General features: G+C 33.3%; 1 pseudogene; it reads right to left on the bottom strand.

Annotated features, from left to right (window-relative positions):
* Positions 1 to 16,058: 16,058 nt before the first annotated feature.
* LOC149534072 (subtilisin-like protease 4 pseudogene) lies at positions 16,059 to 18,251 on the bottom strand (annotated as a pseudogene).
* Positions 18,252 to 18,990: the final 739 nt, after the last annotated feature.

The following is an 18,990-nucleotide window of genomic DNA, read 5'->3' as shown; positions in this document are numbered from 1 at the left end:
TAAGATGACGGTTAATATGTTGGTTAATGCTAGGGTTTATATCATGGTTAGCATTTGGCTTATTAATAAGGTTAGAGATAGACATGTGGGTAGGGTTAGTGCTTAGGGTAAGGATTATGGTTAAAAATGGGGTTTACGTCATGGTTAGGGATAAAGTGAGTATTAAGGTTAGCGAAGGATTAAATTTTTGGTTAGGAATTATGATTTGGGTTTTAGGGTATGTGTCATAGTTAGAGATAGGGTTTGGGATATTTTGGTTAGAAGTTTAATAATTATCAATAGGGTTAGGGTTTTTGGTTAGAAGTATAATCAAGGTTAATGTTTTAATTAATGATCTTTTAGGGTATTTGTGTGAATTGTACTTTAGGTTAGAGTTAGGGTTGGGTTTTGATAACATGTCATGTTAGATTTGGTGCTATTCATAAGGTTAGAATTATGATTAAGGTTAGGGCTATGGTTAGGGTTCTCATTACACTTTGATTAAGGTTGGGGGAATATAATCAAGAAATTTTAATTCCTTACTATTGATTTATTTATTGATTTGTAATGTAAGGATATAGATATATTTTCCCCTTTACATGTGAACCATATTGATTCACATTAAAATAGCTCATAAAAGATTATCGATAATAGAAAATGATTTTATTTTTTCAAAATTTTGTAAAACAAATAATTTTGGTAACTAATTTTTTAAAGAATAATAAATATATTTTTAACAATAATACTATTATGATTAAAAAAATGAAAAAAAAAAAATATTAATTTATTTAAGAGTTTTTAAGTCTAAAGAAATTTAGAAACATTTTAATTTTTTTTGTATACTTTTCTAAATATTTTATAGATTTATCCAAAATCAGATGTAGAGAGATATTATTTTCCATTATTTTAGAAGCATCCAACTTCTATGTTTTGATGTTTTAAATTAAGAATAAAAATATGTCCACTTCGCACTATTTAGAAACATATAATTTCTGTAGTTTGATATTTTGAATGTAGAACAAAATTATTTTCTTGTAGAAAAGTACAAAATAAAATAGAAACATTCTAAATAAAAATCAGAGTTTTAAAATAATTTTGCATGTTTAAAGTCATGCTTTTATATTATTTTACTAAAGTTGTTATATATTTCTTGATATTCAGACAAATTATATATTCTTAATATAAAACACCAATTTTAAGAATATGCTCAACATGAAATCACCATCCAAAGAAATAAATTATTGCAAAGTGTTATAATAAAAGCACATTAGAATTTGATTTAAGTAAAAAAATTCAATAATTGTGGTTCCATAGTACAACTCATATGGAACATTTATAACAGAAGGAAGCTAAAATGAGAACCCGAGAAAGCTAAGGTTTTTAATAATGAACTATAGAATACTTAGAGATTTACTACATGCAAATCATTTTAAAATGATTAAAAAAGTTAAGTTACCTTAATAAAACCTTTCAAATTTTGTTGCATACAGATCATTTAAAATCATACAAAGCATAGTTTTTCAAATATATATAAATTGACCACAACCAAAAAGAGACCAAATAAACACTAGCCAACAACAAAAACCATGAACTAGTAGCAAAGCACCACACTAACAATCCCAGCAACCAATCTAAACCATCAACTACCAACTCGCAAACACAATCCAACACCATCAGTTTCAAGCACACTAAACATAGGGACCTAATACACACCAGCTCAAGTCAACATAACAAAGGCCAACCAATTACTTTTGTGTCTCCTTGAGATGATCCATCACGTATAACTTGGGGGGATGAAAAGGCCTCGTCTCATTCAACCCATGGGAGGCCTCTTGATTATTTTATTCCTTTTAAGAAGTATCCTCCTTGCACTTCCTCTTTGAAGATCTTTCCTCAAGATGGGCCTTCAAATTGTTGATGTATTCCTCCACTTTGGCTTGCACTAAATTGTTTTGGGAAACAAACTTGTTCATTTATTCCCCAAGGTTATCCTTAGCATTTTTAATAGATACCAAGGCACCTAGCATTTCATTTGTTTCTTCCTTTGAGAGAGCTTTATTAGAACACTTGTTTCTCTTATTAATTCTCTCCCTTATCAAAATGGATGAAAATATCCAATAATGTTGATTTCTAGTTACAAAAATCATGACCAAAGTATGTCAAGCTTCAAAATCTAAATTATTTTTTAGGTTTTTACTTAAAACTCATATGGGTAACATAACATAATGCTAACCTCTATTACTATAAAACCATCCAATTTTTTTCATAATAAAGATAGTCATTAACTATATTCTATTCACACTTTTTTAACTGTTAATTGTTTATTCTAATCATTGTTGTCAACCTATGGTGCACATTGATAATTTTATGAGTTTCATAAATGTGTAGTTAATATTGTTATTCTTATCGATCCTCTATGTACACAAAATGTTCTTAGTATATGGGAAGTTGAAATATGTAAGAAAAACTATTTGATGTTTGATATGGTAGAATGTGTATTTGGACTCCTATATTTGATGATACAATGCTATACTAATGTCTTGTGGTGATGGTAAGTCATTCTACATGTAATATATTAGAAAGGTGTCAAGCATAGGAAGCTAGTAGATGTAGGAAATAGCATCAAAATTCCTTATTATAGATTCCTTTATATTTCTTAGGATAAGAAATTGGTGAATTATGGTTTAGGTGTTATTATAAATGATTTGTGAATGTCGACTATCCTAGTTTTTAGCCCATCAAAGTTTGGTGATTAAAGTTACAATTTTATATTTGCTTTTGAATAATTTGCGTTTTATTAGTAATTTTTAAATTTATTAATGCTATGGCTCATTGTTAAAAATGTTGTGGACTAGTCAATAGAATGCTTCATGTTGATGTTTCTATATGTATAATTAATAATCAATCTTTCGATTTGGGATTTAGATTTTTGGTACGAGGTAAAATAGATCAACATGAGAGGACATTGAAATGAATATTATAAGGAATGGTACTATATGTGTTCAATTTTTTCTTGCCTTATTTTGATATGTTTGTATAGCTAGAAGTAGAAGAATGAGCATTTACTCGGGTATTTACAAAGTGTCAGGACAGTGTACACTATGGAAGCACAATTAGAAGAGGAGGAAAAATTATAACAAATTTTTTTACTCACCTCAAATCAAAGATGGATGTCTCAAATATTAGTTTATTTAAATAAATTTTAGTATAATGTTCTACTATAAATTCACAACCTCTCAATTATATTAGGACCAAAATCCTTACAACATCTAGGTGATCTTGTGATTTTGTAAAATAACTTATCCAAACTTAAACATATTTGATTTTCAATTTATTAATAACAATATCGCAAAGTCAAAGGAGACCCTCCCTAAGTATTTTAATCTTCGAACAAAATCTAAAACTCCAAGTTGTAGGAAAAAGCAAAGGCAAGCTTTTGATTGTAGAGTTGAGTGAAGCAAAATAGAGGCTATGGAAAGGGGAAAAAAAGAGAATGTCCAAATTACAAAGAAATAATGACTAATTCTAAAGTTGCAAGTGAAGAAGAGGTGAATAGTCTAGAAATAGAGGAGGATGGTGAGAGCAATTACTTTGGTGGGTCGGTTGAGAAAATGTTCCAACCACTAAGAATATGACCTTCCCCTATTTTAATCCATTCAGAGGAAGTTAAAGAAAGTATGCAGACAAGTGAAGATGAGAATGCCAAGTGAAGATTTCTGGGAAGATTGTACTGATAAATTAGAAGTGAAAAGAAGAAGTTTATCCAAATTTACCATTTCCCAAATTATCCTTTTTCAATTAAAGTTGGGAATAGATATTATAGATATAGAGGAGGCTGAGATAGACATTTCGACTTTCGAAGAAATTGAACTTGCAAACCTTGTCATAGATTGGGATTCTATGGAAGAAGATGATATTCTTCAAAAACCAACTAATGTGATTGAAAAGACAAAGTCTTGGTTGAAATTGAAAAAGGGAACCTGTGCTAGCGTCAGGGTTGATTTTTTTTCTAATATTGGTTTCCCTACTACAGGTAGTAGAAGGTCATCAAGAATTTCTAAGAAAAAGTTTCACAATCATCCCCTTGTGCAAAAAACCTATTCCAGTAGAAAGACCAAAATGTTAACTCCATCAAGCCCTCACCAAGTTATTCAAGTTGACAATGAGAAAGAAAAAGATCAACGTGAAGAACTCATTGATAATAGCCAGAGGGTTCAAATGATTGTGGGTTCATCTCCTCCAAGGCTACAGACTGTAACTACTTTGGAAGGGGTTGTTGGATCACAACAGGATGTTGTATCTCCTAACTAGCTTGTGGCCTCGATGAATAGGGAAACAAGTTTACTTCTACTATCTTTTCTTGTTGATGATATTGTGAGTAAGTACACTAATAAGGCTTCCAAACCCAAAATGACCAAAAACATTACTCGGATAACTTTTGATAGTGCAACTAGGAGGAGCATTGCTGAGGTAGCTACTTATAATCATAAAGAGGGAGCTAAAAAATTGCATTTGAGAAATTTTGAAGTTACGCACATAGATTTAGAGGTAATGAACTATGAGACAAAGGAACACTGGAGAGAGGTGTTCACAAAATAAATTGTGTTGCAATCACAAAAAGAAGGAATTGAGAAGAAAAGGCTAAAAGCCAAAAATAATGCAATGGCTGAATATATAAACTCATTGAAGGAACAAAGTTTAGTTCTTGGTAATCAATCACAAATTACCTTCGATTCCAATGCCCCTGAAAATCAATAGCTATTAGAGGATTTGAAGAAAGGAAAAATGATGATGTTTGTAGTATCTAGTTGGATGAGCCTCGTAATGAGCCAAGTTGCCAAAGTCATGCGAAATTTGCATGAGATTGCTTCCCTAGTAGGGGTTGCTCTTGATGAATCTTATGTTCAATCTGGGACATGGAAAGCATAAGTTGAAAAATTATTAGCCATGGTGTCTCAACTAGTGGAAGTAGAAGAGTTTGGACCAGAGAAATTCCTTGAAGAAAACTCATTGCAACATGTATATGCAAGTCTGATTCAAGTTTTGAGGAAAAACATTGCTAGAGAGAGTCCAACTATACTTCTGGGATTTCAAGGCATTTTTGGAGTAAGTAGGAAAATATTTCTAGTCCATTGGTTCACCTCTACCTAACCTCCTTAAAGAAGGAGGCTTTCATGTAGAGACAATGGTCAAGCAACATGAAGAATGTATGAAGTCTATAAAAGACAAAATTGATCTTACATCGTTTGACTTCTCCAAAGTGGCCAAGAGTGAAGTGATGTTAGGAACCTACACCTTGCAACTACCAAGTTACTTGGACACTATAAATAAAATGAAGCTAGACAAGGATATTTGGAAAAACCACCTTCAAAGCATCAATAATCTGAACACGATCACCATGACTAAATTTATGAATGCATTTAGGATATGGAAGCTAGTGTGTGGGTAGGGTGATGGTGAAGATGTTGAAGACAATGAGGAGGAAACCACTTGACCAATCAATGGCTATTTTATGCTTTTTGTTAAATTTTCTTGAAATTTTTTTTAGTTATGATTTCTATCAGTTAAATTTTGGGTATGTGTACCCTATTTTTAATGTTGGTTTTCATAACTACTTCTAACTATCCAAGAATCAAGTTTTTAGGGAGATTCTTGGATAGCTTTTTATTTAAGTTTAAAACATAGTAGTGCTATGGGTTGGCATTTTTTGATGGATATCATGTTGTGACCAATTTCCTAAAGGCTTTAGTGTTATGAAAATTCTCTAAGTTTCTCTAATATCATATATGAATAGTATTGTTCCTTTTGAAAGGAAATGGTTGAATGTTCAAAGATGTAAGCTTTATATTAGTTCATTATTGATTTTGTATTGAATTAGTATTGAATTATTGAACAATTCATTATTTGCTAGATATTTCTCCCCTCGTGGTGATTGTATTTTAAGTTTGTTTATTTTCTAGAATGTGATTCATAGAGAAACTGTGTGTTCTCTTCTTTGTATGCATTTATTTTTTAGCATATTGTTATTAATTATATTTTTCACCCTATCCAAGAGTATATGGGAAGCCTTATTAATTTCAAGTTAAAAATAATCTTCTTTTGAAAAGTGGTTTTGATTAAAAATCCAATAAGGGAGTTGAACCTTACTTAAATTCAAAGAGGAATTGTGAATGTAAAATTTCCTCAACTATTGGGAAGTTTTATTTGACTTATGAACTTGGGCATAGAATCTTTTATTATTTTTATGTAAATTAAAAGAAAAATTTGTTCACAAAGAAATACGAAGAGATGGACACTACTAATCTATTTGAAAATGGAGACTCCAATGAATTTAATGCAACAATTGTGGATTTAATGGAAAAGAATAGAACTCTAGTTGAAGAGATCATAAATGTTAAAATAGAGCAAGAATCACAAGCCATATTACTATGTGAGGTGACTAAACAAAAAAAGAAAGATATGGAGGAAAAAGTCATGATTGAATATGAAAAAAGAATTTTGACTAGCAGACTTGAAGATAAATCATTAGGGGCAACTAGGATTGGTAACATGCAATTAGAAACTTTGGGTCACATAATGAAGGTAAACCATGAACTGAACGCCAAAGACATTGACATAATAAAAATGAAGTTGTAGAATGAACACTTGAGCAATGATCTGAAAAGGGAAAAGGATTTTTTTGAAAGATTCAATAAACCAAATGAAGCTATCAAATCTAACAATGATACATCTGGACTAAGGTACACAAGTACTAAAGAAGGAGAATCATCCAAAAGTGTTGAAGAAAGAGGTAACAAAGGCAAGAACTCAAAACCTACTTGTCACAATTGTGGTAAGAAAGGACATACTACCAATGTGTGCAGGAGAAAGACTATAAATTAGAATGTTAAGCAGAAGAGCATGGGTCACTACCATAAGTGCAACAAACAAGGTCATCAAGCACATGAATTCAGAACCAAGACCATGGACACTCAAAGATTTGAAGGATACTATTATAACTGTCAAAAAAATGGTCATAGAGCTTTTCAGTGTAGATCCAAACCCATGTGGTCATCAAACAAGAAAATAGAGGTAAAGAACAATGGTAACTCTTATAATTGGGATTATAATACAAGGTATAGTTGTTACTAATGTCAAGAGTATGGACATGTTCATAAGAACTATATTAAAACACACTTCAAGAGTGACTACAAAAGGTGGTTGAGTCAAACCACATGTTTTTGTTGTTTGAAGACTCGTCACATCAGTCGATATTATCCAACAAGATCAAAGGCACCAAGTTGTGAGTCTACCAAAGGCAAAGGCAAGGCATGCATTGAAAATGTTAGAAATGAGATGAACAAGACATGGAAGAGAAAGGAGGATTACAAAACATAAAGTATAGATGGGATCACTTTGCCCAATGGGTCAGGTGATCACACCTCATCAAACTAAAAAATCAAGAGGTATCTGGGATTGATATTTAAAATGTTATACAATACATCAGTTCCAAGGACCTAACTCTAAAAAGATTACATATGCATGAATAAAGATGTAAAGTGTTATTAGAAATCAAGGAAAAATCTTTAAGTTTTGTCAATTTTTCATGTTACTGCCAAGCATGAAAAGTCTCCTATGGATGATAAGTAAAATATTTGTCAATGTCAAGCTAACAAAATTGGTTGGTTCAGACCGAGCTCATAATGATTGCCGAATGAATGGAAAGACATGTTGATGTCGAGTGAGCCATAAATCATTTGATGTCAAGCTTACAGCTATGTAAGCACTTAACACTAATCATAGTGTTTTTGAGGGATATTATGGTCAATTTCTTCTTATTTAACATCATTTAAATTTTAGAAAGAAAGTGAAGAGCTAAAGGAAATCTGGAGAATACCATCTAAAATGCTTGTAGAAGATTTGAATGACTATTCGACACTATTTCATCATGATTTGTAATGTGTTTATTGTATGCTAAGTTATACAGTTTATAATTTCATAAACCCTAGATTTATGTGATGGTGTCTAGTTCTTCAAAAGAAAAGGGTCTAGAGGGAAAAGAGGTCTTAAATGTTTAGTTAACTAGCAATTCCATTAAATAACCTATTTTCAAGGCTATTGTAGATATGGCATATAAATAGGATTGCTCTGATGCATTGTCTATGATACAACCATGAGTTTTAATGATTCAAGATGTTAGAAATTGTTATACTTATAAGATTGGAAGTATATGTGACATGGAAATTAGAGAAGAGTATGGAAGACTATGTGAAAATGGAGCTTTTAAGGAACAATACAACATTGTTGAGAAGAAAGGGTTAACTCATGTGCTAGATTTCCCAAATGTTTCCAAAACTAAATGGATTAGGATTGTCTTAAGAAAAATTCATGATAGGCCAGTATGGATAGAGAATGGGTCGATTAAAATTTAAAAAAAAATTATTCATGGGGTAACAGGGTATCTGACCCTAGATAAGCCAAAAACTATGAGAAGTGAGTCAAAGGAAGTTATTGAAAAGAACATAGGAACCGTATGGAACAAAAGGGGTATGACCATTGATACAATCACAAATCCCCTAATAGATTTTGTATTGAGGGTAATAGAACATAAGTTTTATTAGTCAAGAAGATTAAATAGTGTACCTTGAATTATAGTGGACATGGCCTAAAAAATTGTCAAGAAAGATCATAATTATGATCCTGTCAAGTTACAGTTACAACAATTAATTGAAAACCTAGGAGCAATAAGGAAAATAAAGAGTTCTCAATACAAATTTGGATATATTTTGATATGTATTCTATTCTATGTGTAGAATACATTTCCAACATTTGGCAAGGTTGAATGGAAGACAAATAGATCAATTGCAATATAGACAGGAGAGTTCATTGAACAATTAGGAAATAACTTTGAGTTAGTAATGGCTAGTTATCTTGAAGATTTCAAACAATCTATGAAGAAGAGATTAATGATTCCAGTCTCATTAGTGGAGAAACATTATGATGATGTTTGCTTCCTGGTTGACACTCATCATTCATATGTACAAGAAACAATTCCTAGAGTGAGATGGCTAAGGTTATTAGGATATGAGATAAATGTTGATGAGGCCTCTATAGAAATCACACCATTACTTGCAGAAGAAGTGAAAAAAGAAGCCAAAACATTTAATAACTATGAATAGGCCAAATCTAAAATCACTATGGACTTGAAGACTACATCTGTAATAAAGAAGAAGAATAAATTGGTGAAGAAACTAAAATAAAAATTTGGTTAAGGAGCTGAGGAAGACGATGAAGAAGAAGAAGAAGAAGAAGAAGAAGATAGATACGTTCAAACACCACTAGCTCTAACAAAAGGTCAAGGAGAGGATTAGCAAGAAGAGGAGATAGAAATTCCAAAAGGTGTGGAGGGAGAAGAAGTCAAGGAAGCACCTAATCCTATTGACAAAAAGAAAAGAAAGGAAAAGACACCTGTAGTGACAAGACCAAAGAAGGTTGCAAAACCTAATCAACCAAAAACAACAACACCTACCACAAGGGCTAGTACAAGAGTAACTACACAGAAGGCTAAAGAGATAGCTAAACCTAAAGAGAAAGAAGGTGGATCACAAAAACGACCAAGAAGAAACTATGTTACTCAGGCTAAATCTGATAAGGAGAAGATTGAATCTGATGACAATAGCCGATTCCAAGAGGTGAGTCATAGTCCCTCCTTGGACTTAGATAAATTATGTGTGAACATTAGAAACAATGCTGACTTGTCAAGTTTCTCTCACATTGATTTTGATAACCTTGGAAAGACTGAGAATATTAAAGTAGAGGAGACAATAAATGCCATGACGGCTACTTTTAAGAAAACTCTTCTAGAAATTTCCAACTCCATCCCTAAGAGTTTATATGATAGAGTTGAGTAGAAATGGCACTATTGTTTAGACATAGAGAAGAAAATTAGGAAGATGAACCTCACTCAAGTTATGCCAAAACTTAGTAATGCAAAAATGTCTAAAGCCATAAATAAATATGCTATGATATTTGTATCTAAGTATAGGTAGGTCATTTAGAATAATATAGAACAAGATAGATGATGTTGTAAAGAAGTCAAAACAAATGTGGAAGATTACATATGGACTAGAAATAGTCAAAGATGATGAACAAGAACCTATTGAGGTAGAAGATGATGAAGAGGATAACAATGAAGAAGGTACATTTCAGGGAGGCACTGATATGAATATAGATGATAAAACAAAAAATAAGCAAGAGAAACAATGAGAACACAATGTACAAGATACAAAAATGCCAAGTGCTAACCCTCCATAAGTGTAAGTACTACAACTATCATAGTGAAGGATGTTTCTGATCCTACTAATGAGAACATCAATCCCCTAATAGAAGAATATTTGAAAAGGACACTTGACTAATCCACGCTACAAGCCAAATTATGTCACAAGGATATATTGGTAAGTGTAGATGAAATTCAGAAGTTAGAATTTATGACTGTAGGAGAGGAAGTTAAAACACAAGACACACCTATAGTCACTCCTCAAGTGATAAGTGTACAACCTTCACTGCACTTAGTTGTATATCAAAGGAAGGATAGAACAAGATGCACTATTAGTACACCCATGGAAAGCACTCTAGTCTCACAAAATGTTCAAGGACCTAAAAAGGACAAGGTTGAGATAGTTGGACAAGATAAGGTGGAAACACCAGTCAATAATGGGACACTAAGTCAAATAGGTCAAATAGATGTGCCTGCACCTCTAGCACAAGTTCAAGGTGCAATTAATATCGAAAAGGTAGAAAAGGACAATCTTGAAGAGACAAATGCATCACCCAAGCCAAAGGAACTCAAAGTACTTTGAGCATTGATAATATTTCCAGAATTAGGAACTCCTTCCAGTCAAACTCTTTAGAGGCTGAGCATAGATGCAATACTTTTGCAATTTTTAGTGGCAAGTCCTAGCTCATCAAAGGAAAAAGAGGTAATAACTTATGGAGATGTTAGTCAAGATGAAGAAATTGGATTACAAAAGTGTGATTATGCAGCAATAACAATTGAGCAGATGGGTATACCTCAAGAGGCCCTAGCAAGAAAGAAACACCAAGAACTGCTCAAAAGGGAGCATACCCAGAAGCAAGCTTTGATTGAGATCAAAGAAATTTTATTAGATGCATTCATTCTACCTACTCAAGATGAAACAAATCCAATCATTGAACAATTGACCAACATAGTTGAAAGAGTAAGTGATACAGACCTAGATACTAATGAAAAATTATTAGAATGGTCTGAGAAGAAGTTTCAAACTAAAGTGAGTGAGAAGATATCTAGTAAAATAGCACTAACACAATTTGCATTGGCTACTAAGATAGAAAGTGTAAATAATGTATTAGAGAACATTTTGTCCTTGTACACCAAATTGTGTAGTCCTACACTCTTCACACAAGAGATAAGGAATCACATCCTGAGCTTAGAAATTCACATGCAGTCATTTGGAGCCAAATTGTTCATGACTCTAGCTCAAAGTGAGAAACATTTCAAGACCCTCTTGCAAACCCAAAGTTAGTTAGCAACACTACAAGCAGATGAAGCCAACATAAGGGCTAAACCAATTAGCATCCAGTCGACATTGACTCCTCACATGGAGATTTTACACAAGGAGCCAGGCTATGCAGAAACACTTACCAAGAAAGACCCCAATATTTCTACATTAGAGGCTTAGTACACCTTGCTACCGAGCTATCCATCCAAATTAAGTCTTTGGAGGTAGCTTGTGATAATTGGGATGTAACTCTTAAAATTATTCTTAAGGTCCATAAATCTTTTTTGGACAAAAACACTATTAGTGTATAACCCGTTGACATCAGTGTCAAAAAGGGGGAGTAAGAGCTGAGGGTGAGCATAAAGAAAGAAATAAAGAGAAGAGCAAGAATTGGGGAGTAAGAGAAAGCAAGCAGAAAATAGAGAAAGAGTATTAGTTGAGGCAAACCTACTTAGCAGGAGAAAGAATTTGAAGATTTTGATATAGAATAAAGTACAAAATAGATCAAACAACTCAAGGGAAGTTATAAGGGTATGTGCAGGATCATGGTGTGCCAAAAAGTGGCAATCTGAAAAATATGTAGTTCTGAAATGCCTCAAAGAATTTCAAAATCTATTCCAACTTTTTTCCCACCCATCCTGATACTAAATGAAAATAGTTAATACCTTTATAATTCCTACTATATCTTTCGATACCAATCTTATATGGTCATCTTTAAAACATCTCAAAAATGTGTTTTTTGCATGTTCTTATGTGTTTTTTACTTCAAGCATGTAGCTGACATCTTTTTTAAACCAAAATTTGATGTAATGAAAAGGGTTTCTTAAGAATGTTCTTAGCTTTTCATAAATGTAAGGTTTGTCAAATTACGAGTTTAGTAAGTAATTATTACTTATTTTCTAATGGAGTTAGCTGCAAAGTGTTGATTGACATACTAGTTGAAAAATAGCTATAACTTTCAAACCTTATAAGTTTGTGAAATCCAAAAGATGCATCACATTCTATGCTTCAACTAGTATAAGAAAAAAAAAAAACTTAATTTTGATTTTTTTTGAACTAGTTAAGGTGGTCAGACACGGGAGTTTTTTAATTCTGAAAATAGTATAGTAGAAAATTCATAATTAATTATTTATTTGGAATAAAAATTCCCAAAAATATGTGTCACATCTAGGCATGAGTCTAATTTTTATATCTAAAATTATATTTAAAAATATTATCATTTCATTATGATTAAGGTGGTCAGACATACACCTACTTTTTATTTTTGCCCTAAAATTTTTGTAGTACTGCATTAAAATCCAAACTTTTGGCCAATCAAATATTTTTTTCTCTAGATAAGGCCTTGTATTTTAGAAACTAGATTCAATTTTCTACAGATTATTTTCTTACAACTTTTTGATATAAAGTCTAGAACCACTTTAAAATTATGTGGCAAGTTGACATAACCTTGATTTGTTGGTTTTTCACTGCCACTTAAGGCCATAGTTCGGTACACAATGATCTTGCACATACCCATAATATTTTGAGGTATAAGTCATGTTGTAAACATTTTGATATTTTGAAAATGTGTGTAGAAGCCGAATAAGAGTTCATTTTATGCTCATAAGAATAAAGAGTATTAATGTATGACCAAGTGTTTTTGACACTCATGTCAAAGGGGGAGATTGTTAATCTTAGATTGGTATTGAATAATGAGTGTCTATAGACTTAATTTATTTACTTACTTCATGCCAAACAAGTAATATATGCCAAGAAAAACATGTAAATTTAGTGCATGTCGAGTAAATAGCGAGTGTCAAGTCGCTCAAGAGCCGAGTAGATAGTATACGCCAAGTGATTCAGGAGCCGAGAAAGAAGTACATGATGAGTAATTCAGATTTTGAGTGATAGCATTGAAGTCATAGTATGTGTCGAGTACTAGGGGTTTCAGATGACACGTAACATAGTTTGTCATAGTTGTTTATATTGGCACAAACAACTATGTCAACCATTTTTGGGCTGACCTAAGTATTGAATTATGATATTTGGTTATAAGGATGAATCTCAATTAGGAATCCCTATGTATTGCATGCACCCAATCAGGTAAAGGGAAGGTTTAAGCTACACTATGGATGAATCACAACTATTGATTCATACGTAACCCTAAGTCACCTAGGTCTTCTTAAGGAGAATGAACCCTAAACTTCATGTGTGTGAGTAGGGGAATGAATGAATAATCAAGGAGAGTTTTGAATGCATAAACCAAGACATTCATGGTGACCAAGGTATTATGATTTGAATTGCAAAATCAATTAAAGGAGAATAGAGAAAGGAAATAGTGAATAATAGAGAAACATCTGATCAAGAAGAACCAAGTACATAGTAGAATAGAGGTGATATATCATCAAGCATCAGAGTGCTAACTACAGGATCATTGCTAAGACATTCTAACAAGTGAATTAGTTAAATCTCTTTATAAAGTAGTCCTAAGAGGCTGTATTGAAATCCTCTAACAAAGTGCTTACATAATTGGGAGTTAAAGTCCTTTAACTAGGAACACTTCTAATAGGGTGTTGAAATCCTTTAACAAGGTAAGACCTAATAGTCTTTGTAAGCCTTTGATAGGGTAGACCTTTCACAAGGTAGATGATGTTTCATGATCAAACATTGTAACCTTCATTAGATACACTTTATTACTACAGTAGTGAAGATTTGTGGGTGTCATCCCCAACCCAATTTTACCCTCTCATTGGAGGGTTTCTAAGTAATCATATCTTGTGTCATGAATGTGTGAATGCTTACTTACATGCTTTAGATATATATTCTTTACATGGTATTTCAATTTACTTATTCTTTACAACTTTTCACTCTTTTGAAGTGAGCCATGTTAGGAGCCAACCCTATTAAAGGCTACAAAATACACTATTAGGTGTGACCTTGTTAAATGATTTGAATGACCCTATTAGGAGTTGCCTGGATAAAGGTCTTAAGACACTTCAATCTAGAAATGCCACCTTGCTAGAGGATTTACAAAATGAATGTTAAGTCAACTCTGTTAAGATATTTCTTCACTGCTACAATTGTTAAAGAGTCACAATGATTGACTTGATTAATCAAGCAACTGATTTGTAGATTTAGATCATTTTTTTGGCTTATCCTCTAAGTCCTCCTTGATCAGAATAATATTTGTAGCTCTTTGGATGTTGTGCTCTTAATTAGATATCCTTCTTTATTCACATCTTAAATTTTTCCAGAACTCGACCTTTCATATATATGAAATCCATTGTCAAGTCGGCTCTAATACCTTTAAAAATAAGCAATAGATATCCAGTAAGTTGACTTACATAAACAACACAATAAACAAAACTATTCTATTGTAGGTTAGCTAAAATTAAAATTGGGTCACTCAATTACCACTGAGTTCCTTGGTAACCGACCTTACTTGGCTTACACTGAACCCCTTTGGTAACCAACTTGACTCAGTTAACACTAAAATCCTTCAATGATTGATCTAGCTTAGTTTGCACTTGATCACTTAACTTGGCTTCTTCTGAACTTGTGCTTGGCTGATAGTGGAGTCATTAGAGCTCAGTGACTACTAGTAGTGCTCGTTTAGAGTGTAACATTTGTGTAACATCAATGACAATATACAATTTAATAACTATTTTCAACAACATTATCAAGTATAATTTCTCAATGAATTAGATGATATTTTCTCATAGTAATCAACAATAGATTAAGGGACAACTAAAGTTAAGCTCTTGTGTCTATTATATCCTATATCTTGATGACATTTGAGTAGACTAGTAAACAATCTTAAAATAGTTAATAGCATATTTAAAAACATGTAGAGCACCAAGGATATATAAAAACAAATAGTTTTTGCATTCACAAAATGAATATAAGCATTGAAGTGAATGAAAAGTTTCCATTTGTGATAAGGAAAACACACTAGTTTGCATTCTAAACAAAATATAAGAACATTAGTGAAAAGAAAAGAATGTTTCCATTTCCAATAAGCAAAGAAAAGAAATTTGGTTTTTTTATTGGAAAAGGAAGAAATGGACTCTTATCATTTTTGTTATGCATATAATCTTAATACTACATTTGTAAATTTATGAAAAATAATAAATCAATTTTTAAAAAAATTATGAAATATAGTACAAATTAAAATAATTGTCATTTAGTGCGTTGGTGGTGCAAGTACAATGTTTTTATGCCCACTAAATTTTACACATCACACTTTGATAAAGATATATGATCCTATGTTTTATAGTCTAAAACTTGTGTCATAAATCTTAGATCCCAAATTTTTTAACCTCATATGAAATAAATTTAGTGTTAACAAATAAGAAAGAAAGTTACTTAATATTTAGAAAATGAAAATTTTAGATTTCTTCTAAATGTTATCTAAAATATTGATATTCAAAATATACACAATTAATATTTTTTAAAAATTAAAAAATTCACATCGACTATATTTTTGCAAAATTTATCCAATGTTTTAATTGAATCTTAAATAGTTCACTTATATTAATATGAATATGAGACCTCGAATTCGAAGATAGTCATTGACATCACTAATCAGTTTGTCCTCCACGAGACTGCCATAGGGCTTCTTACGCTATAACCATGAGCGCTTGAAACCCACCTAATTGAGCCTTGGGAGAAGCCCGATTTTGAAGGATCAAATGCTTTTGCTACAAATGTGATGCTATAATTCCTTTTCTCCATCGCTGCCCCAAACGATAAGAAAGTTGGATTCACACTCACATCGACTCCCCTGGGCGGATCAATTTTGACGGTGTACTTGGACTCCGCGGCTCCAACATTAGTCACAACTCTTCTCAAGGTGACAGAACTTGTTTCATTTAAAACAAGAGGAAAAGACGGATAATTGAGGTTACCCGAAAGAGTGCTTTCATGATTCGAAGGGCACACAACATTCTTGTTTAGGATCAAGTGAAGTTGGGATTCTGTGTAATTTAGCCCACAAAGATAAGGAATATAATCTTTAGGGCTAAGGTCATAAACAAGGCCTGGATTGGCTGCTCTTTCGGGATTTATGTGCCCAGCACCCATAGCAAAAATATCTGCGGGCATGAAATTCTTTCCACCATCAAGAATTGGCCCGCCCTTCTTATCCAAGTAATCTGCAGTAGTAACAAGTGCGGACTTAATGTCTGTCGGGCTCCATTCCAGGTGAGCATTTTTAAGGAAAGCAGCCACCCTGCTCACATGTGGAGTGGCCATTGATGTACCGTACAAGATATTGAAACTTACTGTTTGCTTATCTTCAGGGAGGCCCGAAGCACTCTGATTTGAAGGCCAAGCTGCAATTATGGCAAATCTAGGAGCTATTACGTCGGGCTTCATACTTTTTGGGCTTATTAGGTTGGGTCCATGCGACAAAAATGATGCCATCATCGACGCTGAAATATTGTTGGCGGCGCCCAAGACAGTGCCCTCGGACTGAATAGCCTCCTTAGGGTTCTTAGTAGAATTTATATAGGCCGCCAAGGCAAGTCCTACCTTAAACCCAAGGGATGTCGATGGCAAAAGCTGAGGGAACAATATGAATTCCTCCCCAGTAAGATTATCATTAACGAATATGACGCCAACACCTCTGGCCTCTCGAGTAGCTTCTCCCTGCTACAATGGAGAACCAAGACTGCCTGGCGAGCACACCACCAGCTTTCCTCTTATAAGACGTGAATCCAGAGAACCATCCCTGCACAAATCCATCTCCATGAGCCTCAATTCTTTCGTTTGGTGCACCATCATCATACATGGTGCACCGTTAGAGAGATATGAGGGCTCCTACGACCCTTCATTTCCCATCGTGCAACTCACAAAAATGCTCCTTTCCATGGCGTGAAAGGCACTGATTACAAGCTCGTCCAAATAAAATGCAAATGGCTCGCCACCAAGAGAGATAGAGAGCATGTCCACACCGTCGGAAATGGCGCCGTCCATCCCCGCTAGAACATTAGATTCTAAGCAATCCAACCCCATGCAAACCTTGTAGACAGCAACATGAGCACCCGACACCATTCCCTGCGTGGTTCCTTGAGCGTTGCCAAAGAGTCCAGCCCTTGCAACAGGGCTCCTAGCCACAGTGGAGGCAGTATGAGTGCGGTGTCCCACTGAGTCTCTCATCGTTCCTTCCCTCGTGAAATTTCTCACCCTGATCAGATTGTTGTTGCAACTTGACTTATATAAATCAAGCAAAGTCTGGCAGATTCCTTTCCAGCGAGAAGGCACGGCATCGATGTTGGTGTCTGGCTTGAACGAAGGGCTCTCCGGCCACACACCCGTGTCTAGTAATCCAATTATGATGCCCTTGCTCATGTTAGAGCTTTTACACATGCCATGGCTTGGTTCGAGGCCCATAAACCTGGCAGAATATGTTGTCTACAAGTGCACCACCTTATCAGGAGTCGCGTGCACAAAACTTGGGATCTTTCTCATCACCTCAAGTTTTGATCTTGTTAACCACGCAGCGAATCCAGTCATGATATTCTCATACACATGCACTAGATTTGCATCTCCATTTGCTACTTTTGCTTTGTGTAGGAACGACGAATACCACATTTTCAGCTCGTCAAGGCTCTGTGGGCTTTCTTCTGGTTGCGCCACACGGATGATATAGATCTGTGACTCTTCGCTTGCCTCTACGAGAACATCTGGGTGGTACATAGTTATCATGATCGCCATGGATACAAAGAATAACTTCATCACGTATTCAGAAAATGATCTTCTTGCCAAAATGCCCATGTTTGCTAGGATCGGGAGAAATTAACTGGAAAGTATAAGATTCCAAGGTGAACCTCTGGTATTTTTCTGCAAAATAAACTAGAATTGTAGCCATAACACACTAGCCTTGTCTAGGTCATCGACTTCCAGTTTGGGCTACGACTTTTGGTTGGCAGATTATTGGCTACTAAAGTATCTTCTCTTTTCTTCATGTACATTTATTGGCAGATTAAAAACATTCAGAGTGGCACAAAGCATATTTAAGAAGCTGGGAATAGTTTATTATTATTATATTTATATTTTGTAAATACAATTTACATAGTAAAGATGTAGAGATTTCGATTTTATTCAAAAATTAGTATTAAATTTTTATTTTTTTAAAAGGCCTATAGTGAAAAAAAAGAAAATAATTGCTCTTATACTTTATTGTATGATGAATGATAATGTGATCAAGTATGCTTCTTAATAATTTATAATTGCCTCTTAATATGACACAAATAAGTTGAATAGGAAAAATATGTATTTTTCAAATTAGTTATATGTAATAAATTTACATGTTTAATGTTTTGAATATCTTAGATATTATATAATTAATCATATATATTAATTTAGCTAATATATAATCTAGTAACAATGAGTATCACACATAAAAGAAATCTATTGAAATTTTTTGAATATAAACATCTTAATTAGAATATTATATTATTATTATTATTACTATATATATTATAATATTACTTATAGTATTATTATTATTGCA

The sequence above is a fragment of the Cupressus sempervirens genome, chromosome 10, assembly GCF_028749045.1.
Source record: "Cupressus sempervirens isolate cs-2001-9-10 chromosome 10, ASM2874904v1, whole genome shotgun sequence".
NCBI classification, from domain to species: Eukaryota; Viridiplantae; Streptophyta; class Pinopsida; order Cupressales; family Cupressaceae; genus Cupressus; species Cupressus sempervirens.
The sequence above is the reverse complement of the archived record's forward strand: the minus strand, read 5'-3'. Positions and strand labels throughout refer to the sequence as shown.